This window comes from Canis lupus, chromosome X (genome assembly GCF_011100685.1).
Source record: "Canis lupus familiaris isolate Mischka breed German Shepherd chromosome X, alternate assembly UU_Cfam_GSD_1.0, whole genome shotgun sequence".
Lineage (NCBI taxonomy): Eukaryota > Metazoa > Chordata > Mammalia > Carnivora > Canidae > Canis > Canis lupus.
This window is the reverse complement of record NC_049260.1, coordinates 5,909,505-5,937,181: the sequence shown is the minus strand read 5'-3', so window position 1 is coordinate 5,937,181 and position 27,677 is coordinate 5,909,505. Positions and strand designations below refer to the sequence as shown.

The following is a 27,677-nucleotide window of genomic DNA, read 5'->3' as shown; positions in this document are numbered from 1 at the left end:
GTCATGCTTTGCATGTTTGTGGGAAGATTATTCTGCTCCATATTCTTTTTTCTTATAATAAATTTAAGTCAGATTTAATTATGATCCTTTTTTATTAATTTTCACATGAAATTAGTTTTCTCAACTTTTAGAAGTAGCTGTGTTCAGAATAGCTTTGTAACTTCATAGATCTCCCTGTTCTGTTGTTTTCATGTCAATTACAGAAATTTATGAGTTCACTGGCCACTGTCTTTCCTGCCTCTTTTGTCCCTGTCCTGCTGAATTTGGATTCTATTCCCTGTGTGGGGTCTCTGGACTGAAGGGAACCCTGGTGGGTCAATTTTAAGAGTGTGTGTGGGCCAGACTGCCCCAGATCCTTCAGGCTTGCGTGGATGTCTTGTACTCATTTGCTATTGAGTTGGACAAAATCTTCTCAATTCCAGCTGCTTTTCTCAAATTGGCCCACTGTGCTTACTAATGAAAATCTACTAGCTCTCTTGGAATTCCCTCTGTTTATAAGTCTCCCAGAATCCCTGATTTTTTCCTTGGCTTCCTCCACAGAGACACTGATTCTCAAGTCTTGTAGTTTGGGGTGCGTGGATATATGGTGTCACTGGAGTTTGCTCTGAATATGGTGCATACATTCATGGTTTTGTTATCTGGTTCTGTCCATTTTTATGCACAGATTTGGGGATATTCAGTAATTAAACGACCGCTGTGGCTGCTTCTTCCCCAAATCCAATTGGGACATTATTAATTTTGTGGCCATGCATTAATTTAATGAACACGGTCAGTCACAGAGCCTTCACAAAATGAGTTCAAACCTCATCCCTAGGTAGGCATTGCGATCCATTGTTATAATCTAATAAAGTCAAACCCTGAACTCAGACAAGGTAAGAATAGGAAGAACAGGCAGTGATCTCAGTGTGTGTGTAAATGAATGTGAATGAAAGGGCACAAGTAAGGCACGTGGGGGCCTGCAACAGATCTACAGACACTATGCTCACAGAGAGAAACAATCATGGAGCATGAAGTCTGTCCTCAGCCCTGTCCTGGAAGCCAGAGATGAGTGGATGAAGAGCCCAAGGTTTATGCCTTCCATGTGCTGTCAGTCAGAAGAGACAACAGGATTTAGAGTCAGGAGGATTCATCAGTTAAGTAATGGAAGAAAGTATTCCTTTTCTCCAGATTGAAATGGAGAAAAACAATAGAAAAAATGAAAAAACAATGCAGAGCCCTGTGCTAGGAATTTAATTAAATCCTTACCGAAGCTGGATTTTTTCAGTGTTTCTCTTTGTGTGATTAAGGGTGGAGGGCTTAAGGGACTTGTGGCCCAGAAGTAGAACCTGTTTTGATATGTAGTCAGCTCAGAGAGATAGGAAAGGAAAGAAGTAAGCACTGTAGTCTATAAAACTACTGCTGGAAAGGATTCTTCCTCTCATTGTTGGTGTATGCCCTGTTTGAGGAAATGAAATATACTGTGTGTGTGTGTGTGTGTGTGTGTGCATGCACAGGTGCATGAATGTTTTTTTTTGGTGGCATTTGGTGCTGTAGTCCAGTAATTGTCCATAGGAGAATCTGGGAAAATACATTGCCCTGACCGTACCTGCATTGATGAGGAGACCAAGGATCTTAGGGAGCCCTTTTGGTATGATTTTCATGCAGAGATGAAATGAACTAAAGAGTTGGCCTGGGAAAATCCACCTGTTATTATTTTGGAGAAGGTGTGGTAAAGGGCCCAGCTGATACTTCTCCACATATGTGTGGTGGATGATTGTGGCTTAGGGGAGCGTGGATCAAAGTATGGAAAGATTCTCTAATGTGGTATGTCGACCTGGGCATTCAGAATTTATTCTCTTCCCTATGCCAGACTACAACATTTAGCATGAATCCATCCTGTGGCCTTCCTTGGCAGTGAAGAATATTCATTTGGGAAACTTCAGTTTCAGGTGTTCCTGTGCTTAGGTAGGTGTAATTGCCTCTTTGTCTCTCTCCTCTTGGTCTTCTGTCTTTGTTCGTATTTCTCAAGGTAGATGAACTCGGGGAGAAATGACATGAGGGCAGAAGGGGGATGAGAAAAAGAAGGGAAAGGACATGATTGATGACATTAGTGGGAAAAACCCTTCCCGGCAGACTCATTTTTATGGCTGGTTTAAGTGATATGTGGAAGGTTTACTCAGAAGACAGTTTTATTTAGGGAATGAGATTCTCTCTGTATTATCTAATTAGCCAGGTCATGCACCATCTGTTTTTGTGAAGCTGGTTGCATTAAAAAATCACCCAGTTTTTTTTTTTTTTTAAACTCTAACCTGTTTCAGAGGAACAAATATGAGAATAAACCATTCAGGGAAAACAGCTGAGAAGTTAATGCTTTAGGTTTGGTAAAGTTGAATGCACTTTCTAGAAATAGCCTGAGTGTAACAATACAAAGTAAATAAATAAATGTTTGGTGAAGTATATATACCCTTATTTGCTCATTTACAGATTTGCAGGTGATCCTTATAACCTTTTGGAATAAGGCAAAAGATACATGTAGGGTGGTATACAGGTTAACGGGTAAAGTAGAAGGCTTGGTATGATTCGACAAGATTCAATACATTACAACAAGTGCAAACACTTTATAAGGTTGCTTTGGATTTATGTATTTGTTGCATTGAGAGTGCAGGCGTGCATGCATGCATGTGTGTATCTCTAGGCTTGCATAGTGTGGACCTGGATTTTAATAGTGAAGTGTTCTAGTTAGGTGGAAACTACCATTCCAGTGTCTGGAGCTATTTTCAGGAACATGTGGTTGTCCCTAAGGCAGTGGGAAATATCTATTTTACATATAGGAAAGATGCAGGTGAGGACATAGTAAGATTAGAAGTATGCTATGCCTTTCTTGTGTTTTCTCTCTGAGAGAACAGTGTCAGCAAGTTTTCTAAAAATCATTGTCAAACAAACAGCTTTTTTTTTTTTTTTTTTAAACAAACAGCTTTTTACTGGACACCTATTATGTGCTAGGCACTATAGTAAAATCTCCACTGCTATTGATCTGCTCCCTCATAACCCCTCAGAAATGAGAGGTTATGGAAAATATTCTGGGAAGGATACTGTGTTAGAGAAAATATTCTCTCAAACAGTGCTCCAATTGTCATTTGGAAATGATGTTTCCAAAGCAAAAAAGGAGATAGTCTTATAAGCAATGCTTTGCACAATTATTGAGAACAACCCATCATTGCTTTTGAGATGTTCCAGTGTGAAAGGCCCTAAATCTTTTATCCGTGACTAGGCATTATTGTGTGACTAGGCATTATTGCTCAGTTATATCCAGCTCATGATGAGGAATCTACTCCATGCCACACTCAACTGTTATACAGCACAGTATTCTAGAAAGCATGAGTTAGAGAAGTATTTCATAATGGCAACAGAGTGAGGGGGAGGCGGTTTCTGACCAATTAAACAGAGATCAGTCATCAGATTCTAATAACTTCATAAACATTTTGCTAGCATTCACACTTCTTTCCAGCACTTGGGGAAGGTTGTAGGAAAGTCACATTTTAAAATGCCACAAGGGTAAATATATTGAGTTTAAAACAATTCCCATGTGATCTAACTGAAACTGTTACTGGATGCTGCATCTCTCTACTAAAATTCAGTTTAAAATTTGTCCAGCAAGACAGTCCTCTTAGGGAGACAAGGCAAGGTGATGTCCTAGAAGCTTTTTGTCAGTAGAATTGGATTTCAGTATTTTTGCTAAAATGCCTCATTTTTATTTCTGTTTCAGAGCTTTCCAAAAAGCTCCTTGTGGGACTGCTAGAGCTGGTTTTAAAAGGTCAAGTTAACTTATTGGAGATAATAGTTATTATGGCTTCCTACTGGGTGCGAGGACCCTTCTCTGCACTGTCTCAGATTCTGTCGTCTTTTCCCTAACTCTGTCTTTGATCTTCTGGGGTCGCTTTGAAGCTGCTGTCATCTTTGATTTTGATGCGCTGTTCTTGAGTCATTGTTTGATTCCTTGGAAAAGGCAAAAAAGGCTTATGTTCTTCTGTGTCTGTTTTTCTTTTCTTTTGGAAAGTTTACATGCAGTTGTCTTAATGCTGGTCTCTTCCACCCAACATGGGGAAAGCTTGCTTTGAAGGTGGTGGGAGCCCCATGTGTGAGGGGAATTAATGGATATGTGAAAGAAATTGGGCCCTGTGCGAGTGCGTTCTCCATTGGTTTGGTCTCTCTCTCTCTTTCTCTCTGACTCTCCCTTCTTACTGTCCTGCCCTCCCTTGCTGCCAATACTGTCTTTTTGTTGTGATTGGTATTAGAAAATCCCAGTCCACTTTAAAAATGCAGGTGTCAATGACCATATTATTTTAGTAGATTAGGAATGTTCTGTGGTAGAAGATAGGTGACAGATTAAAAGCAGTTTTGGAAGGAGGTGCTGACCTGGGGCTTCTAAGGGATCAGGTAGGTTGGCATGTGGGGTGTGGGCAGCTCTGTGTTACACTGATTTCATTTTCAGAGTAGTAGAAGTTATAAGGTGGGTTATTATCAAAGAGCCACAAATAGTGTTGTGAGGCAAATCTTACTCCCTATAAACAACTTAGTTTTTCTTAAAATCTAACTGTGCACATGAATCGGGAGAATAAACCTTGGTCACCCTTGGTCATATTTGGCCTGTGGGCTCTACTTTGTTGATCTACACTAAAGGAACCCATTCGCGGAGGCTATGGGATTATTATTCATAGTAGTAACTGTAATAATAATAATAATTCTGAGTAATAATTATTGAAATATTATCATATTGTGGTTATGTTATTTTAATAACCTTTATAATGCTAATCATGTGCCATGTATTACTATAAGCATTTGACATTCATTATTTATAGAGGTGTACAACCATCACCATCATCTAGTTTTAGAACAATTTTATCATCCCTAAGAAGAACTCTATACCCATCCCCCTTCATGTCTGCAATTCCTTCAGACCCCTGGCAACCACTAAACTATTTTCTGTCTCTGCTTTGCCTATTCTGGACATTTCATATACAAGGAGTCATACAATATGTGATCCTTTGTGTCTGGCTTCTTTCACTTGGCATCATGTTTTCACGGTGCATCCATGTTGTATCACATTGGTGCTTGACTCCTGTTTGTGAACAAATAGCACTCCATTGTGTGCATAGATCACATTTTGTGTATCCATTCATTAATTGACGGCTGCTTGGTTGTTTCTACTTTTTGGCTGTTATGAATAATGCAGCCGGGGACATTTGTGTTCAGGCTCTTGAGGGAACATGTTTTCATTCCTCCTGGGGACATATTTAGGAGTGGAACTATTGGGTTGCATGGTGACTCCACTTTTGAGTTTTTGAGGAGCTGCCAGACTGTTTTCCACAGCAGCTGCGTCATTTTACATTCCCATTAGTAACAGTACAGGAGGGCTCTGCTTTCTTCACATCCTCCCCAGCACATAGCCTAATGAGGTGCTCTTTAGTGTGAGAATATATGACAGGTGGCTGAGTGGGAGGGGAAATGCAATCATATGTTTATTTTGATGACAAAGTGAGTGGCTTTGGCAGATAAAATGACACTGTGGGCTGGGACCTGAATCACAGGTATGCTTAAAGTGAACTCTAACCTCTCATCATCTGTTAGCTCTTTTGTAAAAGATTACGTGTAAACATAAGCTCTACCTAAAATGATTAAAATAATGTTACCCAAAAGCTCTTCGGTACATATTTTTGGGAGTGTAAGCCTTATTTTCCTTTATATCATTTTCTGTAATTATAGGTAGAATAAAATAAAATGCAGCATCCCACATGTTTACAATTTAATAACTAATTTAATAAAGCTGACCAACAATGAGCAGTTTTTAGCAGAAACTGAATATAACATAGTGAACATAAGAAAAAAATCAATTGTGAGGATTGCTAACTTCTGCCTGCCGCCTTGACTCTAATGTTTTATAATTCTGGGTCTGTTGGTGATTTTACTGCCTCTGCTTTTCTTTGTCTAAATGGGATACCAGCTTCTTCCTTTTCTTATCTTCCAGAACTGTTGGTTGGAACATGAGACTATATAGCTGGATGCACTTTAGAAGAGATGTGGAAGTTGAAAGTGCCCTGTGAAATCAGGTAGATGCTAGCAATCATTAACCACCCTCTTTTTTCTATCCACACTGACTCTTCTTTTGTATGGTGGTGGTTCTTTTGTCTTAGCCACATGTGACTCTAAGAGAAGGTGGAAATTGTAGTCTAACTGTATCTGCAGAGAGAAAAGTGAAAAGCTTTAGGGAAAAGGCCACCATAGAGACCACAAAGATGCACCACCAAGTCCAAGAGCAGCTCATCATTGACAGTTTCAGAGCACAGGGGAAAAATGTGAAAGGCTTGGCCAAAGGCGTGATTTGGGCTGCCCTAAAACTGTGATGGAAGCTGTAAATGTCACAGTGGACAGAGAGAAGCCAAGTGAAAGCTTTCCTCCTGGCATCTAGGAAGGATTGGGTAGTTTTGCCTGGGTCACAGCTCCCTCTATCAATCACCCCCTCCACACATTCACATTTATGAGATGGAAGGACTGGGGCAAGGTCATCCTAAGAGGCTCAAGCTGGAACTGAGGACTTCCAAACTCAGGCTGAGACTGTTACACTGGTGGGGCATGGTCCTGACACCAGGGAACATTCTCTGCAGGTGGGGCATGTAACCCACTCTGAGACAACCCTGCTCTGAGATTGTGGGATATATTTTCCCCCTTAGTTGAGCTCAGATGTGAGACTCACGCTGAGACTTAATTACCCTTTACCTTTCAAATTCCTTAAAATAGTACCTATTTGCAGAGTACACCCACATTCTGTTAAACGCACTGATGGTTTTCTCCAACAAGCCTAACACCCAGCGCGGCTTCTTTGTGGCTGTCACATGTCCTGTTTGGTTCCACTCCTCACTATCTCTGGTCCTCTTGTGTGCTCACAATGGATCTGGGTCTGGGGTGGTACCCAGAGTGGAAGAACTTTGGTTCCACACACTGTGGACTCTGATTCATGGAGTCACACTTTACTTGACTTATTCTTAAACTCAACTTCCTTACTGTGATACTAAGAGTGTGGTAGGTGCATGTTTATTTTCCTGTTGCTCTTCATGTCTTTCTGGATAATCTGACACTGGTTACATGATCTCTAGGGTCTTGGCAAGGAAGACTCTCCCTTTCCTATTACTTTAGTTTCTCCTTTGGGGCTAATTACAACATGAGTGTCTTTAGTATGCCACATATGTCAACTGGGTAAAATAACTGGGTTCTTTGTCAGGGTCCCCTCCCACAGCTGTTCTGCAACAGATTATGTGGTCAAGTGGCATGAGCTCCTGCCAGGTCCCGGGGCAGCTGCGAGGGAAGGATTCACGAGTTACATTCCATGCCCTATTCTAAGAATGGATTCCATGTTGCATTAGGTGGTAGAAACAGCCTTTTGAACTGGTGCCAATGTAGGTGTGATAGGAAAGGAAAGAGCTCTGTGCCCAGAGTAATGGTAGGTACTTTTCTTGCCTCGTCCTTGTGCCTTTCAAATATTTAATACTATTTTTCATTCTGGGGCTGCTCTTATCCTCTTAGTAGAGTGGCTCTATCCTAAATGCACAAAGGACTGTAACTCCTCTCATACCTTACTGGCAGACGGTCACGTACCACTTAACCCAATCCTGTTAACCACAAGAAGCCAGCAACTCATACATTTTGACCATCAGAAAAATAAGTCAACACCTCATGCCATAGTGGTAGGGGATGGGGGACATTTTCTCAGTCTGAATTTGATGTCATCAAAAGACCAGGGTGTGTGTGAAGATATACAGGAAGCAAGAGAAGTCCCTGGGAAAGAGCCAATTGACCATGTCAGCCTTCCCTGTAGCACTTGAGTGCCCTGAAGATTATTCTTGAAGTGTCTCCAGTCACATCACATTCCATAGAGGGCTGCTGGAAGGGCATCTCTAAGTCATTGCCAGACACTTGGAAGCATTTCAGATGTACTCTGGGGCCAAATGCATCTTCTTCACTAGTGATAATTTTTGCTACTTTCACATATAGATTCCAAATACAGATTTGGTTCCAAACTTCATTCTACTGATATCATAATTGTAATATGATTTTTTTATTCTTTAGAAACATAAGGATGATTTTTAAATATTTGTGATGTTATTGGAGTTGATGCCTCACAATAAATATGACAGTGGTTTTGACTGAAAACTATATGTCAATGACTATTTAATAATTTCACTGATTCCAGAACAGTCATTTGTCCATGCACTTTTAGTTTGTGTTCCCTTGGAAAAGGACCCTGAGATGAAGATTTAATGCATGTAGATTACTGGGTAGCTGGTCCTCTCAGAAGGCACTGGAAGGGCATGAAGAAGCAAGACAGAGTGGGGAGGATATCCACAAAATGGTATGTCATTAAGCCAGGTTGCACTGAGGGTAAGTGGAACTTAATGCCCTGTAGGAATTCCAGGAAGGCAGTATAACACATGCACCCACCTGAAGAGCAAGGGAGTTGGGCTCTTTATACACTACCTCGCATCTCTCATTGGTGGGGGGCTGGGCGGGGGCAGAACTTAATTCTCTAGCACTTTGGGCCTGTGGGTGCACACTCCAGGCACTAGGGGAGAACCCTTAGGAAGTGAGCAGTCAGGCTCACAGATACCCAGTAGGCTCAGGGGGCTCTAGGTGGGTCTTTAACAGCATCTACCCCAACCCCCTACAGTGTATTTTTTAACTTGGAGTTAAGTAAAAATATGTGGGATGAGTATTGAATTTTATTGGAGCAATTAGAAAATTAAAGAATGGCTTGTTTTTATGAGACAGACCACAGATGGAAGGAGGGATTCTGAGAAGGAATTTATAATGCTGCAGTGTTTGTAAAAAGCTCTTCAAGGAAGGGGTTATTTAACTGGTGCTTTGAATGAAGCAAAGTCTTTGAGTCTCTCTCAGAGAGAAGAGGAAAATCGCAGGCAGAAGAAGTAGCAGGAGCAAAGAAAAGGGAAGTGAGTGGTGATTTATCAAGGTACACATCCTTGGGAAACAACTCTGGAGGGGTCAATTGTATTTCTGCATGTCCTGCGAGTGAGGCTTACGGTGTTCCTGTATTCTAGACTGTCTTTTCAAGGATGATTCTGTCTTAGAAGACAGAAATAGCCTCTTCTTCTGGGTCAGAAAGCAGGTTAGCTTACTCTCCACTGTTAAAAACATAATGTTTCCCTCCAGGGTAAAGATCAGGAAGGATTCTGCCCACTATAAAACATTCAGGTTCCCTAAGCTCTGGTTTCTCCTCCTGTGATGCAGCTCTCTGTGAAAACAGGTATCCTCAGGCCTTTGCATCATCTGGTGGAAGTTCAGGCATGGGGAATGGGCTCAGTCACTGTCACTCCAGCTGCTGCAGTTGCTGGTGAGGAACAGAATCCTTCGTCTCTGACCCAGGAGCTTCGTATCTTATGCCAGCACCCTTGAACCTGTGGCAGGTATACCTATTTGCTTGCAAAAACCCCTTCACAGTTTTGGATACTTTTAAGTACTGTGTTCAGATAAATGATCGTATTCAAGTCTCAAAACATTCCCACAAAGGTAGGGGTTATTATTTTTGTCCACATTTTACATCTGAGGAACCTGAGACTCAGAGCTTAATTAGTATGTCTCAGGCCACTCAGGTTGTAAGTAAAAGAGTCAGTGTCCAAAATGAGGATGCCATGACTTCAGAACTGTGTTCTTTTCCCCACCCTCCTGACTACCCAGTGATGCCTTTATGGGCTTCACCGCTGTGCAGCTGAGGGTGGCAGATGTGGTAGCAAAGTGATCACTGCCCCTGGTGGGAAGGATAGTCTTGAGGAGGGGTTAGCATGGAAGAGAGGCTGTGGTGCAGTGGGCCAGATCACAGATAGCTTGCAGTGGTGGCATCTCTTTTAACATAGAGCATAGAGAAAGGCAGGAATTTAATTAGTGAAATTATGAAATTTATAAAGAAGTGCTGAAACTTAATCTTATTTCAAAATTGGCACAGTCTTCATCTCCACTGGTTCTCACTCCAGGATTTGAATGATAACTAGGCTGTGAGCACATGGGAGTCAAGAGGGAGGGCATTTCAGGTAAGGTAAATAATATTAGGAAGAACAAAGTGCTTTGCACCAAGGTCTGCAAATCTGTCTGTCTCTCTGTCTCAGTCTATCTCAGTCTATCTCTCTGTTATTGTCTCTCTGGATATTCCCAGTCTGTCCATCATTTGTCTATCCATATATATGTGAAATCTTAGAGGAAGTCTAGTGTTCTCTTTCAAGTTAAAATCAGTTGGAGTCAAACTGCAGAAAGGTCCAGTTGTGCTGTTTCCCATCTACCTGCTCTAAAAGCTTACTTTTGCTGCACATAAACAAACTACAAATATTTATCAGCTGTTCACCCATGTGTTCTTTTCTTTATACAGTCGAGCAGGCACTCATGTTTGCGTGAACCACATACCATGTGGTTCAACACGAGTGTTTGCTTGTAAACTGTAAAAAGTATTTGGTGAGTCAGAAGAGTATTAGTGGGAGAGCTGGGTATTGTGTTTTCAAACTTCAGCCTTACTGAGAAGTAACACCCCACCCTGCTTTCTGTTGACCTTCAGGCAAGAATTGACCTTACCCATTTTTGTTTGTTTGTTTGTTTGTTTTGTTTTGTTTATCGAGCAGCTGCCCAGGAAAGCAGAAATTGAGAGCAGCTTTGTTTATCAGAACCAAGGAAACTAGAACAAAGTTTGGTGTTGGGTTGGGAGAGGGCTTGCCCAGACCAGAGCAGAATTATGTACCTGGAGCACACAATCTAACGGGAAGAGGGACAAGAGGAAGGAGAACCCTGGAGGGAACTACCCGGACAATCCTCCCTTGCATGCCTGGCAGTATCTCCAGTGGTGGCTTTCTTTGGGCAAACAAGTTGCTCTCTTACAGTACTTATACCCCGGAGGTTAAAAGAACTTGACTGATACCATGCCACACCTCTGTTTGACCAGATTGCTTTTCTTCTAATACTCCTTCAGCTGCTGCACTGAAAGAAGGGAAACTTAATTTTCTTGTTTGGGAAGGGGAGTAACTGTGAAGCATGGGACATCATGGCAGGAATGATAGAGTCAGAGCTCTGATCTCAGGTGCTCAGAGATGCAGTTAACATTTATTGAGCACTTACTTGACCTGATACTTGACTAGACCCTTTGCAAGAGGTTAATCATGCTGGATTTTCCCAACAGTCCCTGCGAGGCTGGTATTCTCCCTGCCAGTGTGCAGATGAACAGAAGAGCTCAGACATATTGAGTTACTTTTTCAAGGCACTCTGGCCCTCTTCTTGATTGGAAAAAATGTCTTTCCTTATAATCTAAGAGGACGGGACTTCTAAAAAGTGGGAAATAAAAGCAGTGTGTGGTACGGTTCTTACCCAGTGGAGAGGAAGAAGGAAAGGACTTTCATTAAGCACTTACTATATTCTAAGCACCGGTGACTACTTTACATCTCTATTTAATTCTTATGACAAGTCAGTGATACAGTATTTCTATTTATATATCAGAACACACACTTTCTGAGCAGGTAAAGAATTTCTTCAAGTTCACAAAAATAAGTACTGGAACTGTGATGAGAATGTAGATTGGCTGACTGAACAGGATGATGTTGGACGATGAGTGCCAGAGGTGGCATCTGACAGAGGGACAGGGCATCATAGGAGTGGGTAAAGAGCTCAATAATAGGTTGAAATAACCATTCAAACCCAATGAGAGAAAAGAGGTTGATATAAACAAAACCCACATAAGTAAAACAGATTAACTTCTGTGGCATAGGGCAGACAGGCAAGTGCTCCATTTATTTGTCCTGGAAGTTGTATAAAATACTGGAAACATACGCCTGAGCTGTTTTCTCTAATTTGTACTCATGAAGGCACATATGGTCACATCACCAAGGATTCAATTAATGTGGCCCAAATGTGCATGAGGCTCATGGGCATAGGAACCTGCTTCTGTGAGGTGAGGGGTTATGGAGGGACCAGGAGTTGCCCATAAGGCAGGACCCTGCCCTGGGGTGGGGCAAGCAGTGGGGTCTCAGAAATGTGAGTAGTGCAGCAGGAAATGGGAAATTCCAACCAGTTCCAGATGTTCAGTGATTAGAGCATAAGCACAGCACAGCGGAAGGGAAGAGGTTAGATGGGGAGGAGGGTGTTGATTTGAGGAAGTGCAGAAAGGGTGAACATGTAAAAGCCACTGCCAGTGTCTGTGATCATCACTGACTTTTTAGGCCCTCTTACTCCTTGGTGAGGCAGGAAATGGCCCGTCTGTGACCTCCTGATCCCCCACTATGGCCACACACAATGAAAGGAGCTGGGGCTAGTGGTCTAGAGTGCAGATCCCTGGGTTCCATGTAGAATCACCAAATGAAACTCCTAATACAGGCAGGAACCTACAATTTAAGAAGCTTCATAATCAGTCTTTTCACACACTAAAGTTTGAGAAACCTTGATTAGGAGTATACATTGGCCCTTTAGAAAGTGCTTTCATATTAATGTAGGTATATTTAGCCAGGAATATGAAAATAGTATTTATTCAACTCCAGTTATGTGCTAGGTCCTGAACTATGCATTTCAACTATGTTATTTTATATATGGTTTTAGAAATAAAACCATGTTGTCAGAATGATTATCAATATTCCACATATGAGGAGTCTGCATTCAAGAAGTTAAGTAGATCGCCAGATAACCTAGCAAGTGGTAGAGTCAGGATATGAATCCAGGTATCCTAAACATAGGGAGAGAGAGAAGTCTTGGCTGGCAGGAAACACAGTTGGGGTGGGATGGGATTAGGGACAGATTGTGGGTTCCCCAATACTTGCCTGGATCAGACTGGACAGCAGCCCCTTGAGAAAATGGAAGACAAATATTAGAACTAGAATAGAGTCTGGTATTTAAGATAATGTCTGAGACCAAAGGGATGAGCTCTAGGACATTGGGATTTATGATTTGGTCTAACCAACGAACACAGAAGAATCCAAGTTCTAGAAATGAAAACATAGTTTTAAGATAGACAAGCAATACAACTGACTTGCCTTTTCTTGAGCTCCTAAAGCAGAATTTGTGAAATTCCCTACAGATTTGGCGGGAGAAGAATGATTGTGAACCCACATCAGGCCTGACAAGGCGTAGGAAGTGGAAATGAGGGGACAAAAAAGCAGACACCTCTACCAAGCTAAGGGATTCCCGAATCTTACTCTACTGCTGTTATTATGAGTGAAACAAGACAAACATGAATGGGCTCACAGAATATTGACTTCAGTGTTGCTTCTCTTGCACTGGCTTTCCCTGAGATGGCAATCCATGGGAATCAGGACATGGACAGGTCTAGAGATGCTTATAAATCTCAATGTTGGGAAGGACAGCTTGGATAGATCTAATCAACATTGATTGATCTAATCAATACACTGGCCTGTCTGATGATATTCAGGAATTCAGTTCAAATACAGTCACAGAGAGACAGAGGCTCAGATCTAGAGAGGTCGCAACCCTGTGTAGTCAATTTATCAGAGCATGATAGTGACGCAGGATAAGAGTAAGGTCTATGACTAAATTAGCCACAGGATGCAAATAAGGAAATTCTAGCTGAAATTCTTTAGCTGGTGGTAGAGTTTGTGTAATTTTGGATGTCTCCTGTCCTTTGGTACTAATACAATCATGACCTGTTTCAAGAGAGACAATCTTCATTTTTCTTCCCTTTCCCTCAGTGCCATCCTTTTCCTGGCTGTATGAGTGTGACATCAGGTCAGAGAAAAAAAGCAGCCAAACATATTAGTTTTGTCTGTGGCACCAAACATGAATATGTGGAACTGATCGTCAGGAGTTTGGTCATCATGTGAATAAGGAATTAAGCCATAATGGATGTGTACAAAAATGTAAGCTCCTCCAACTCAGATGCCTCAAACACCTGCTAACATTTGAGAACTCAGTGCTGAGGACATAACTTTCTGAAAAAATGGAAATTATTGGAAATGTTTATAACTAACACAACATTCCTAGTGCTATGGAATCATTTTCCATGTAACAAAAGTTGAAAGAGAAATGTGATCAGATATGCTTTGAAAAGTCTGATTTAACTTAAATGAAAACACATAAATAAGCATAATTTTCTATTTAAATATCAGCATAGTTTTTGGATTTTCCAAAGTCAAATTTATATTGCCAGTATAAATATAGATACAGATGGGAAATGTTTCTGAGGGTTGTTCCTAGAATTTAACTGAATACCACTGACATTTTTAGGCCAGTTACTCACATTTATGCTTACTGATAATCATTATGTCTTAATCATGTCTTGTGTGATAAGCCACTTAATGACTTTTATTCAAATATCTCTTGATTAATTCCTGCTGAGTGACCTAAAGCCAACGATTTTCATTAGCCAGTTTGTCTTCTATGCAAGAAAAGAGAAAAGTATTCCTAACACTTTTGAAGGCTATTTAAAATTTGATTCAGGTTTAAAAGCCAACCAAATGACATATGGAGTTTTTTAAGTAGCTCAAATGTAGTATTATTAATGTGTACTTTTAGGATTATCAATTGAATTATTAAAAATTAGGTGTTTGAAGTTGACTCTTATATAAATACTTAATAAATTTATTGAAAGCAAAGAACTAATTTGATTTTTTTCATATTTCTACCTCCATTTGCTGAGTTATCTCAGTCAATGGACACACACTGATGATTTGACCAAAATTTTTAAAAGCATTGAATTAAAATTTTCCCTTTGGTCACATCAGAGAAATATTTGGGAGCTCCTGCCTATACTTAAACTAGGTGAGATGAAAAATAAAATGATTCTGAAGTAGATTTCTTAAATATGAAATAATAGGACAATAATTTTCACTTTGCACAGTTTGACCTCTCAGATTTGAATATGATATAAATTAGTTACCTAGTGAGGGAGAAACAAATGTGGGTCAAGGTTATCAAGGAGGGCTTGTCAGAATATAGGCACTTCCAGAGGATTTTCAGAATGTGTATGCATTTGTCTAACTCTGTAGCTCTCAACAAGAAGCAGTGTTACTTCTCAGTAGTTAGCAATATCTGGACACAGTTTTGGTTTAAAGACGCAGCTGGGTAGAGTGCTACTTGTAATAAGCTGCCATGAGTGAGAATCAGCAAAAGTCACTACTAGCAGTCAGACCCAGGAAGTCTTCAGTATTGGAATAATCAGACTATAAACGTAGTGAATTTAATAAATAGAAAAAGGAATCAGTGATGAGGGACAATGGACATAATTGGCTTTGAAGATATGAAAGGTAATGAAATATATATTCTAAAGACAAAAACAACCGAAAGTAAAAACGTCAAAAGTAGAGTAGAGTAGATTAGGTAAAGCTGAAGAGAGAGAGTGCAAGAACTTTCAAAAATCACTCAGGGGGCAGCCCGGTGGCTCAGTGGTTTAGAGCTGCCTTCGGCCCAGGGCGTGATCCTGGAGACCCGGGATTGAGTCCCACGTCGGGCTCCCTGCATGGAGCCTGTTTCTTTCTCTGCCTGTGTCTCTGCCCCGCCCCCCCGCCCATATCTCTCATGAATAAATAAATAAAATCTTAAAAAAAAAAAAAAACAAAAATCACTCAGGGCAGGTCAGAGTTTAAATATATGGAAAACATATTTTCCATATAGTCTGAGCTTCATGAACATTAAGGAGACACGTGATACAATGAGCACTGGGTATTATTATATAAGACTGATGAATCACTGACCTGAAACCAGTAATACATTATATGTTAATTAATTGAATTTAAATAATATTTAAAAATAAATATATGGAAAACATATGGAAGGAAAGAAAAGGAAGATACATTAAAATGGTTGGTTATATCATAAATTTATTTAGAGTTCCAGAAGGAAGGGAGAGTGAGAATGAGGGAGAAAACATGTCAAAAACGTGATTGATTCAACATATAGCTGATTAGGGGCACCTGGGTAGCTCAGTGGTTGAGAGTCTGCCTTTGGCTCAGGTCATGATCATGGGGTTCTGGGATCAAGTCCCACATCAGGCTCCCTGCGGGGAGCCTACTTCTCCCTCTGCCTATGTATCTGCCTCTCTCTCTGTGTCTCTCATGAATAAATAAATAAAATCTTAAAAAAACCATACAGCTGATTAAATATGAGTGGCAAAAGACAGGGAAAATGAAAAATTGTGAAGCTGAAAGGAGTTTGTCCTTGTTAACAAATGGGGGTATTAAGAAAGAAAACATTTTGGGAGGATTGTGGAAGGTTTGGCTTTGAAATGTTGAGTTTGAGGTGATGAGATAGTTTGGATATGTGGGCATATGAAAGTATTGAAGCAGAAATTTGGGAGACCAAAGAGGAAATTTGGGTGGCTGTGAGGAAGGACGATTTCTTCATGGAGTAAATGTGAAGGGGAAAATAAGGAGATCAGAAGGGCAAGGACTAATTTTAGAAACCACTGTCCTATAAGTTAGAGACCTGGAAAGAGAAAGCTAGACAAGCATATAACAGCATCTTACAAGCTGAGACAAGAGCGAGAAAGTCAGTTAATGACAGAAACTGAGTGGTTCGTTGTGAACAAAGTAAATATCAAGACAATTCTTTTGAGGTGGAGTTTGGTGATGTTAGATTGGAGGGATTCAAAGAGGAAGTGGATGGTCAGTACAGAGAATTGGCAGCATGGAATTTTGGGCTTTGGCACTAATAAGTAACACCCAAGGCTGTGTTCTGGGTCTCAGTGCTGGGGTTTCTTACCTGGCCAAGGTCGCTGGATAGGCTTTGGGATGTTCATGCCCATGTTGGTTTGAGTGTGGTACAGTCTTGGGTGAGTAGTAAGCTGAAGTGCTTGACCCTGGTTGCTGGCATTTCAATTCCTCTCCACTGCCCGGGTGAGGCAGAGTATTTTGGAACAAAATAGTCTGAGGGGTATTCTGTTCTTCGATGTCTTAGTGTTTAAGCCTTTTCCTTGGGTGAATCCACGGGGAACTTCTTGTCTGGTGCTCCTGATGATGAGGAAGTGTAGCAGACAGAAAGAATATGGGCTTTGCTTGAAGTTTGAGTGGCAGCTCAGCAACACTGGAGTGTGTGTGGACTTGGTCCAGTCACCAAACTTCTGAGCTCTAGGGCAGTAGAGAACCAGCCATGCAACAAGAACTGCTGTACCAGCCTTTCAGAGGACTAAGAGTTGGACGTAATTTAGGTTGGACAAAATACCTGGAAGGTGTTTGGCAGTTGTGAGGGTCTTAAAAGCTAAATGACAAAACTAAAATACCACAAACACTGCAACCAGGGACAGTGATTAGATCAAGCCCTATAAGCCCAGGGAATCATATTATAGCTAAGGAATGATTTAAGAGTTTTAAAGGTTTATATTGGGGGTGCCTGGGTGGCTCAGTCAGTTGAGCATCTGCTTTTGGCTCAGGTCATGATCTTGGAGTCCTGGGATCGAGTCCTACATCAGGCTCCCTACTCAGCAGGGAGCCTGCTTCTCCCTCTCCCTCCGCTCCTCCGCCTCTGCTCATGTGTGCATGCTCACTCTGTCTCTCAAATAAATAAAATCTAAAAAAAAGTTTATATTGGTATATTTCTATGTATACACACATATATGTGTGGGTGCACGTGTATGAGTTTGAATATGTATGTATGTGTATGTATATGTGTGTATGTTATAAAAACCATATAACACAATTCCTATTTTTTCCTGTTTTATATATGAGCAAACTGAGTTTTGATGACTTAGATCTCAAGTAACAGTGTGTCAAGGATGTGGATGTTTTCACTGTAGCAGAGATAGGATTCAATTCAGTTCCACTTCTTATATTGAAATCTAGGTCACAGGACTTGCAGAAGCTATGGATTGCAGTTTGCTAATCTGACCATGGATATTTTAAAATAAATGATCAGTGGGCACTTTACCCACAATAACTGCTTCAGGGGAGCCCATAGATTATGTAGGTTGAGTTGTGGTCTGGAGAACAATCACCCAATGATTCCCTTTTTCTCTCTGTGTCTCTCTCTGGTTTTCATTTCACTGAATCATCAGGCTGAAAGAATCCAATCATCTTCCAGAAATTAGTTCACATAATTGCTTGGAAAATAGCATTAACAAAAGCTGCTGGTTGTGAAGTGGGTGATTTTTCCTTTGAAAACTCCTATTTCATCTTGATCTTTGCCCCGGGTGTCTGATGATGCTTACTGCGTTTTGATGGTGGTAGTGGTGGGGGTGCACTTTGGCTGAGAGCTCCCTGCACTTCCTGAGATGTGATTGTTTAATCAGGCAATTGTTTTCCTGACGAGTTGTGAGGGTTGGTAGGAGTAGGGCTGTGTGATGGATTGGAGAGGGTTGCACGGTTCTTCAGACAAATGGCAAACATATATTTTACAACCCAAAGATAAACATGGTAATAGCCAGACAGAAAAGAAGAAAATAGCCTATTCAGGGGAAATCATTTTTAAAAGCTTACAATAATATAAATAAATGCCTTTCTATTTTTCCCTTAGCATTTTTTTTTATATCTCAGCAATAAAAAGGTTTGGCTTATCGCCGTGAGTAGCAGGGACACAGTGAAATGACTTGAAAATGATACCTTACATTTGTACCATGGGCTAAGATTTCCAGAGCTCTCTGAGTGATGGAGAGATGTCTAACTCAGAGGAGTTAAAGGCTGGTCCTTGTTCTTCCACCCCATGGCCACAGCCTAATGAGCCTCTTGGGAATTTGCCTTCCTAAATTATACAGTTGATCCAGGATTTGAAGCCAGGATTCCCCACAGGAGCCTGTGCTCTACATGCCTGGAATCCTGGAATTCACAGGACTCAGAACCCTTGAGCCCAACATTATAACCAGGATTGTGTGTAGGGGTGTTTATGGTTTTGGTTTTTTAAAGTCCTTGCAAATATAGTTGGAGGTTAAATCAGATTCTCAAAGGGATACATAACCCTAAAAAGGTATGAAACACTGTATGAGGAGTGTTTTGCGTGAAGTTGATAGGACAAAAAAGCAGAACTAAACAAGAAATGACTCAAAGAGTGATGTCTCTCTAGACAATCCAGTGTCACAAAAAAATGTTTTGATGGAGGCAGAAGGATGTGTAGAGGGAGATCCAGACTTTATCCAACAAGTGATTCCATCTTTACATAAAAAGGAATTTAGCAATATGGTAGCAAACTTTAGACAGTGAAACTTGGGACTGGCTCTACTTTTCTATTTGTGTAGCACTTCCAGATGAGATGAAATTCTGAACCATTATTTTGACATCCTTTTCAGGACTTTTCTCTACATTGTCATTGTTCTATAAATTTCACAGTTACTTCGGTTTTATTTTTTTCAAAAGAAAAATGATAAGAATTTTTTTGGGTCACATATAATACAAATCCCTGCCAGTCTTTGGGAGTGAATTGTTAACCTCTGAAAATGAAAGAATCTTTATATTTTTAGAGATGGAAAGAGCCACAGAGAGCAGGTGACTCAGGACTCCATTAAAAAAAAATTTACGTGTAAATTTACGCACAGTAAAATCCGCTCTTTGTAGTATATACAATTCTGTGGATTTGATAAATGCATAGTGTTGGGCAGCTACCACTACAATCATGAGACAGCAATCTCAGTGCACCCCAGATTTCCTCCAGGTTCCCCTTTTCATCAGCATCTCCCCCTGCCAGAATTCCTGACAACTACTGATCTCTTCTCCATTCCTCCAATTTTCCCTTCTCCAAAAAAGACATAGGAATGGAATTATGCATTATGTAGCCTTTTTTTTTTGATGAACAACAATTTTATTTTTTATACTTAGAGGCTAATGAATAATGAAATTACTAATCCTATTAAAGAAAACCCAACATCTTAATAGGAAAGGATAACTATATTTACTCACTAAATACCATTTAAGTTTTCTACAACACAACTTGAAAATACCCAGCATACATGTTTAATCTCAGTACAATGGATTTAAGGCCAAGTATACATATTATAAACATCAAGGCTAGATTACAAATCATCATAGTCACCGTCGTCGTCGTCATCATCATCATCTTGTTTTCTTTTCAATGCATTTGATGATTCATTGGAAGTATTTTGTGATGACCCCATGTTAGTGGTAATAAGAATGTTTTTAGACCCAATTAATGATGGATTAATCAGAACATTCTGAACTGTGAATGCTGCAGGAATTGATGCTTTTACAGTTGGGGACTGTGATGTGGGCATCTGTACTGTAAACCTCTGCCCTGTGAGGGACATTGGAGTCCCTACTATAGTTGACACTGACATGGTGTGTAGGGTTGGTATACCAAGAGTGGGAGTACTTGGTCTGCTAGTAACCGAACCAGCACTTAACAGTGGAACTGTTACTCTTCCCACAGAAGTGGATGCCTTTTTTTGTAAAGACTTATGTCTATAGTTTGGAGCCGTCAAGCAGTATCTATCAGGCGGCAACCTTGGGCCTGAATATGGCTTGATTAATGGCAAAGGAGTTTGATTTCTTTGCCTTACAATATCTAATAAAAAAATCTCTTGGGGGAGGAGAGGTAAAAGACTGATCAGCACGACACTGAATGACCAACCGCACATCATCTGCATCAACAGTAGCCTTCTTAGCATGGCTTGAATAAATTTTTGCATCATCTAGGATTGTGGTCACATATCGGAAGGCAAACTCGAACATCTGATTTATAAACCTTGGCTCATTTTCTGTAATCCCCATATCCTTCAGGATTTGTGCCATCATCTGTGCATCTTTCAGCATGCTCTTGGGAGAAGCCATCTTGCCAGACTCCATGATATCTGTTGATCAGACTTCTTGAGCTAAATTACCCACATTAATGCATTTCAGTCCTGATCTTGATGCAAGTTCTTTGCCTACTGTGCTTTTTCCAACCCCTGGTGTACTGGTGAGCAGGATGTTTGGAAGCAAAACTGCATTATGTAGCCTTTTAAGATTGCCTGCCTTCACTTAACATTATACCTGTGAGACCCATCCCTGTTGTTGCATGTATCAATACTTTGTTCACTTTAGGGCTACATAGTATTCCATTAGGTGGATGTACAGTAGTTGAAAGATATTTGAGTTGTTTCTCTAGTGTGTTGGTGATTATGAATAAAATGGCTATAAACATTTGTATACAGGTCTTTGAGTTATATGGTATGTATATGTTTAACTTTATAAGAAGCTGCCAAATTGTTTTTTATTTTATTTTGTTTTATTTTTTTAAAGATTTTATTTATTTATTCATGAGAGACACACACAGAGAGAGGCAGAGACACAGGCAGAGGGAGAAGCAGGCTCCATGCAGGGAGCTGGACGCGGGACTCGATCCTGGATCTCCAGGATCGCACCCTGGGCTGAAAGCAGTGCTAAACCGCTGAGCCAGTGGGGCTGCCTTCAAATTGTTGTTGTTGTTGTTTTAATTACTTATTTTGGTAAGAGAAAGAGAGGGAATGGGGATGGGGAGGGGCAGAGGGAGGAGCGAGGAGCTTGATGTGGGACTGGATCTCACAGGCCTGAGATCATGACCTGAGCTGAAAGATACTTAACCAACTGAGCCACCCAGGTGCCCCGCCAAACTGTTTTCCAAGGTGTTGTACCCTTTTGCATTTTGTATACCAGCAACGCGTAAGGATTCAAATCATGCCATATTCTTTCCACTATCTGGTGTTGTCTTTTGCATAGTGGTATCTTGCTATGGTTTTTAATTTTCATTTCCATGATGGCTAAAGATGTTGAGCATGTTTTTAGGTGCTTACTTTCTTGTTGTTGGAATCTGAGAGTTCTGCATACACTCTGGATCCAGGTCCTCTGTCAATTGTGTGATTTGCAGAAACTGTCTGCTAGCATCCATTGCAGGACTCCCATCTCAAACAAGAAGAAATGGACAGACATATTGATAGCTTTTGTGGTTCTGCTGTAAACTGACCGCCTTTGATGTTGCTAAGTCATTTAATTTATTTTGTGTTTCTGTTTCCTATTCTATACAACAAGAGGAGGGATGAGAATCTTTCTGAGATTCTTTGCAACCAGATGTGCCAGTGATTCTAAGGGACTGGCCCAAGTTCACACAGTTAATTAGTGGCAGAGTTTGGCTGGAGCTCAGGCTGTCTCCCACTCTGTTGTTGCCTTTGTTTGCAGTAGAATTCTTTTTACTTTTTTAAGTCTAATTTTTAGTATGTAATCCAACTACATGATTAAAAATTCAGAAAGTATAAAAGGGTATACTGTGAAAAAAAACTCCTATCACTCTGAACAAGTAATCCATGTTATTATTTCTCGTGTTCCATTCTGGAGCTTTAAAAAATATGTACAAACACATTTTTATGTGTGTTGTTATGTATATGTGTGTGTGCGCGCCCTCCTTTTCTCCTTTTGTAAGTGAATTATACACTCTACAGCATTCTTTTTTTCACTTCTGATAGAAATGCAAATTAAAACTACACAAAGATACATTTTTTTCAATTATTGTGCTTGAGGTTGAGGATCTTTTCATGGGATTAAAAACCATTTGTCTTTCCTTTTCCATGAATTCTCTGTTTATATCATTTTCCTGTGTTTTTTGTTTTTCCTATTGAGTTGCTGACATTATATCTATGAGCTGCTTATTTATTGAGGAAATTAACTGTGTGATATATTACAGTTTCCTCCTGGTTTGTCATCTGTATTTGAGTTTATTAGAGTTTTGCTGTAAGAGTGCTGGCTTTTATATGGTTGAATTCATTAGTATTGTTATGACTTTTGGCATTTGGTCATAGCTAAAAAGGACTTTTCCCCTCTGGTGTTAAAGAAGGATTTTCCTTTTTAAAATTTTTTTTTTCTTTCAGTTCATGACCACATTCTACATTTTATATATATTTCAGTATTTGATGTGTTTGGAAGCTATCCTGGCACAAGGTGTGAGGCATAGATCCAAATATATTATTCCAGAAGGCAGCCCATTTGTCTCAATGCTATTTATTAAATAATCCAACTTTTCTCTCCTGATTTGAGTTGTCACCTGTAACATATACTATGTTTCTGTAATTTTTTTATTGTGTAAGAACACCTAATATGAGATCTCTACCCTTTTACATTTTTAAGTGCACAGTGCAGTGTTGTTAGCAATAGGCGCAATGTTTACAATAGATCTCTTGAACCTATTCATCTTGTGTAACTGAAATTTTATACTCCTTGGACAGCACTAAATTTTCATGTTTTGCGGGTTCTATTTCAGAATAGAAATTTTCTACTCTATTCCCTTGGTCTTTTTTCCTATTTATGTTAAAGTTAATATGGAACATAAATTTTAGCATATGATGGGGCTGGTCTTCCTTCATCACTGTTCTAGTTTCTTTACACTGTTTTTAACATTTTTTTAAAAAGATTTTATTATTTATTTGAGAGAGAGAGTACACTAGAGTGAGACAGAGTCTGAGCTGGGGGAGAGGCAGATGGAGAGGGAGAGGTAGACTCCCCAATGAGCAGGGAGCCCAATGAGGGGCTGGATCCCAGAACCCTGGGATCATGACCTGAGCCAAAGGCAGACGCTCAGCCCACTGAGCCACCCAGGCCTCCCAGTTTTAAACATTTTATTAAAAATATTTTCAAGCATGTGGCAATGTCAAGATTATTTTACAATGAACACTCATTTACCCACCACATGTATTCAATCAATATTTTACTAACCTTTTTTAACACATATCTAATGCATCTATTCATTGTTCTGTACACTAATTCATCATATTTTTTGATGCATGTCAAAGTAAATTGAAGACATCAGTATACTTGCTCCAAATAGTTTAGCATTGCCTTGTCATTAACTAGAGTTTAGCAATTTCTTATAGTAGTAGTTTTTTTTATTTTGAACCAAGATTTACATACAGTGAAATTCACTGAGGTTTGACAAATGCATGTACTTATGTAACCCAGACTGTTACCAAGATACAGAACATTACCATCACCCCAGAAAATTACTTCATGCGTCATGCCAGTCTGTCCCCAGCCCTACTCCCACAGAGACCACTGCTCTTCTGACTCCACAAAGTATGCTTTCTTTTGCGGAAAGCTTCTTTCAGGAGCATAACGTTTTTGAGACTTAAGCATGTTGTTTCATGTATCTGTAGCTTGTTTCCTTTTATTGACGAGTGGTATTCCGTTGAATGAATGCACCACATTTGGTCTGTTTATTTACCTATTAGTCAAGACCTGGGATGCTTGTAGTTTTTGCCTGTTTTGAACATTATCGCACAGCTCATTTTGTTGCCCATATGTTTTCTCTTCCTTTTTTGTGGGGACTGGATAAATATGTGTGTGAAGTGTCTCAGTCATAGGGTAAGTTTTTGTCTTTTCTTTTCTTTTTTTTTTCTTTAAAGATTTTATTTATTTAATAGAAAGAGGGATCCCTGGGTGGCGCAGCGGTTTAGCGCCTGCCTTTGGCCTGGGGCACGATCCTGGAGACCTGGGATCGAATCCCACGTCAGGCTCCCGATGCATGGAGCCTGCTTCTCCCTCTGCCTGTGTCTCTGCCTCTCTCTCTCTCTCTGTGTGACTATCATAAATAAATAAAAATTAAAAAATAAAATAGAAAGAGTGTGCATACCCACGGATCAGTAGGGGGAGGGGCAGAGGGAGAGGAAGAAGCAAGCTCCCTGCTCAGCAGGTACTTGGGACTGGATCCCAGGACCCCGGGATCCTGACCTGAGCCCAGGGCAGATGCTTAACCAACTGAGCTGCACAGGTGCCCCATATTTTTTGGCTTTTTAAGAACACTCGTACCCCCCAAGTCCTTTCTCCAAGGTGGTTATACTCTTTGACACTCCCACCAACATGTGTGAGAGTTCTGGCTTTTCTGATCCTCAGCATCATTTGAAGGTCAGTCTTATTAATTTTCTGACATAGTGGGTGGGTGTATGGTGGTACTACATGGTGGTTTTATTCTGCATTTTATTGATGACTAATGAGTCTGAACATTTTGTCATGTTCCACTGTCCATTTGAGTATCCGCTGTAAAGTATCTGTTAAAATCTTTGCCCATTTTTAAAAATTTTTTATTTATTTATGATAGTCACACACACACACACACACACACACACACAGAGGCAGAGACATAGGCAGAGGGAGAAGCAGGCACCATGCACCGGGAGCCCGACGTGGGATTCAATCCCGGGTCTCCAGGATCGCGCCCTGGGCCAAAGGCAGGTGCCAAACCGCTGCGCCACCCAGGGATCCCTCTTTGCCCATTTTTTATGGAGTTGGTTTCATCATATAATTCAGTTACTTTAGATTTTTGTTCTATCCTTACTTACCTTATGGTTCACTATAGAATTTAGGATCAGTATACCAGACTTCTAAAACAAATTGGTTGGGTGCTATTTTATTTTTTATTATTGGTTTTAAGATTTTATTTCCTTTTAAAGATTTTATTTATTTATTCATGAGAGAGACAGAGACCTAGGCAGAGTTCTGAAGAAGCAAGAGCTCCCTGTGTGGAGCCTGATGTAGGACTCGATCCCAGGACTCCGGGATTGTGACCTGAGCCTAAGGCAGATGCTCAACCACTGAGCCACCAGGTGACCCTTTTTAAGATTTTATTTATTTATTTGAGAAAGAGGGAGTGGGAGGAGGAGCAGACTCCCCACTGAGCAGTGTGCCAATGAGGCTCTTGATTCCAGGACCCTGAGATCATGACCTGAGCCAAATGCAGAAACTTAAGCTACTGAGCCACCTAGGCACCCTGGCTGGGTGCTATTTTAGATAGATTTAGAGGCAGTTATATTTTGATGTTGATTTTTCATATGCAGGAACTTGGAATGCCTTTCATGTGTTTAAATTTTCTTCTCCTCTCCCCTGGAAGAACTTAAAAATATTCTTTCTAAAGTTTTTACATATTTCTTAAGTGTATTTCTAGACATTTTATATTTATTTTTGCTATTTTCAATGCTGCCTTGTCTACAATTACATCTTCTAATTTGTGTTGTTTACATATAAGAGAGCTGTTGATTTCTACTCATATATATGTTTTATGTTTTATTTCTGGACATTTTCATGGGAACAAGGCAAGATGATATGCCAGGATATCTGATGTAGAAATTTATTTATCCTTTACTTCTCAGCAAGTGACAAAGGCTGATTTTTAAAAATTTCTTTGTTAAAAATTTAAATTTCTTTTTCTCATTGCCATTGAGATAGGACAATGCCAGCAAATATAATTTGTCCATGGGATTCTTCCTTTAATTCTACTTTTTTTCTGCTTCTAGGAGCTGATTTGGTACAGGAAGCTCCTGCTGCCAGCTGGTTTACTCTTTTTTCTTTTTTTAAAAGATTTTATTTATTTATTTGAGAGAGAGAGGGAAAGTGAGCACCCAAGCCAAGGGGAGGGGCACAAGGAGAGGGAGAAGCAGACTCCCCGCTGAGCAGGGAGCCCAGATGCAGGGCTCATGATGGGCCAGAAACAGATGCCCAAATTACTGAACCACCCAGGCGCCCCTGCCAGCTGGTTTACTCTTACTTCTCTTGCACATGATGAGCCAAGTTCTGTGCCTTTGGTTCAGTGCCCCTTGTGTTTGAGAAGTGTGCTTTTACTGGCTCATTAGCAAATCTCTAGCTGCTGCACAATCCTGTGGTGGCTTGTTTGCTCCTGTCTTCTCTTTAGCACCCCCTGATCAGTCTTCAATGACACTGGCAGTCATTTTGATACTTTGAAGTCTGAGGTTTAGCTTTCTTCTTATTTTATGCAAATTGATTTTTTTTAAAAAAACAACTCATTCTTAATTTCCTTTATGTTTGTATTTCCATGTCACATGAAAACTTGGGTCCTACTCTAAACATATTGGACCTACAGAAAGTGTTTAATAATATTCAGTGAATAATAATATTTTGATAATATTATCTCTGTCTTTTGTTTTTAATTAATTGTTCTTCTTTTTCCAAGGAACATATACTTCCTACTGCCTCCTAATTAGATTGGCTTCATTGTTGGTCTCTGTGTGTCTGGAGATTAGGAAACAGGATATATTGTATCAAAATATCGAATGCCCTTACCAGTTCTCATTTTGGTGCTGAATAATTCTTAAGGCATCACTGCTGGCGTACTTAACTTTAAAAAGATGAGTGTACCTTTGTTTAGTGTTTTTTTTTATGACAATAAATAATAGACCAATAATAAAGTCTCTTTTACATGAATATGGAGTCTTCCTCCTGCTGTACTGGGATGAACGGATGGTGTTTGGTGACACACCTCATTTCAGAAGCCAGAGGCCAGATAGCCATTCACTGAGGTTCAAGGTGAAACCTGTTGCCTGTTCGTTATGTCCTTTAGACAGCTTTTAACACCTGCCAGATTGGCTATTGTCAAAAAGACAGGAGATACCCAGTGTTGGCAGGGGAGTGGTGAGAAGGGAACACTTGCGCACTATGTTTGACAATGTCAATTGTACGGTTCCTGTGGAAAACACCATAGGAAACAACACTGCCTCCTACTGCACATCCTTGTGCCATAGCTTCTCTCTGCAGTCCATCCCATGTCCGTGCCCCGTGTTGTTCTTACATGCCCCCAAAACCCCCTGCCATAGCATTTCCTGGCTCTCCATTGCCTGCAGAATAAAGTTCTAAATCCTCTTCCTAGTTGTTAAGATGGAGAGGTTTGTGTCATTGCTGAGCCCTTCCCAACATTATTGCACAGCTGTAGCCAGGCAAGTCTTGTTATCGAAGTCACACACCCCATGCTGGTTTCAGCTCTGAGCTGCTCTG

The 27,677-nt window shown here is 40.3% G+C and overlaps 1 long non-coding RNA gene and 1 pseudogene across 1 annotated transcript in view; one reads left to right on the top strand and one right to left on the bottom strand.

The window, feature by feature from the left end:
* The window catches only part of LOC102153595, a 272,842-nt gene that overhangs the window by 155,904 nt on the left and 89,261 nt on the right, over positions 1-27,677 (top strand). The window contains exons 17-18 of the long non-coding RNA XR_005386104.1: positions 6,005-6,086; positions 8,252-9,452. This is a non-coding gene — a long non-coding RNA (uncharacterized LOC102153595). The remainder of the gene's footprint in view (positions 1-6,004; positions 6,087-8,251; positions 9,453-27,677) is intronic.
* Positions 19,952-20,796, bottom strand: LOC100686374 (annotated as a pseudogene).